Below are 755 nucleotides of genomic sequence, written 5' to 3'. Positions count from 1 at the left end.
GCGGCAATTCCCATTACACCACAATAGTGGGCGGAGCTTGTGGCCCGTCTCGCCTCCGATCAAGTCACGTTTGGGGTGTTGCATCTTTTCACTGGAAGAGATGACAAGTGAGTTCACATTCTCCGCACCTTTTCTCTTGTTGATATTTATCCAAGAGATGCAAACCCTGACACCAAACGAAATTTGACATCAATAACACCTCAAGCACGTTGCAGTGGCTAGTAATTTTATTCCACATTTTCTGGAATTTCCTTAACACACAAATAATGGAAAATCATTACACTTGGGCAGTTGAAAAGCTGGACATAAAACCAAATATCACTCAATGTCACTATAGTGCATATAAATAACATCTAAATCACTTTATAATAGCCAGTAATCATGTTCTACTCAGACATACCATAATTACAGGCATAACTACTTCACATACACAAATTAAAGAAAAAATAATCTGGTAGCGTGAGTTGGCATTTATCCAGCACATCCAAAGAAAACGTGCCAAATATCACCAACCCAAACTCTCTTTTATTGAAGAAGAGATCTATTTTTTTTTTCCATAACCACAAGGATACATGTAGCAAAGTCAAGTCGTACAATATACCTATAATGTATAGCCAGTTTTATAAAGAAAACAAATCCCGAAAACGTGATGCATAGGAAAATGATAGCGTAATGAGCAGGTAATTTACAAAGGGTAAATTTTAAGAAAGATTGCCCTTAGGAAAAGTTTAGCTCAGACAAATTTTCTAACCTCA

This window comes from Penaeus monodon, chromosome 19 (assembly GCF_015228065.2).
Source record: "Penaeus monodon isolate SGIC_2016 chromosome 19, NSTDA_Pmon_1, whole genome shotgun sequence".
NCBI lineage: Eukaryota > Metazoa > Arthropoda > Malacostraca > Decapoda > Penaeidae > Penaeus > Penaeus monodon.
Note: the sequence above shows the minus strand (reverse complement) of the source record.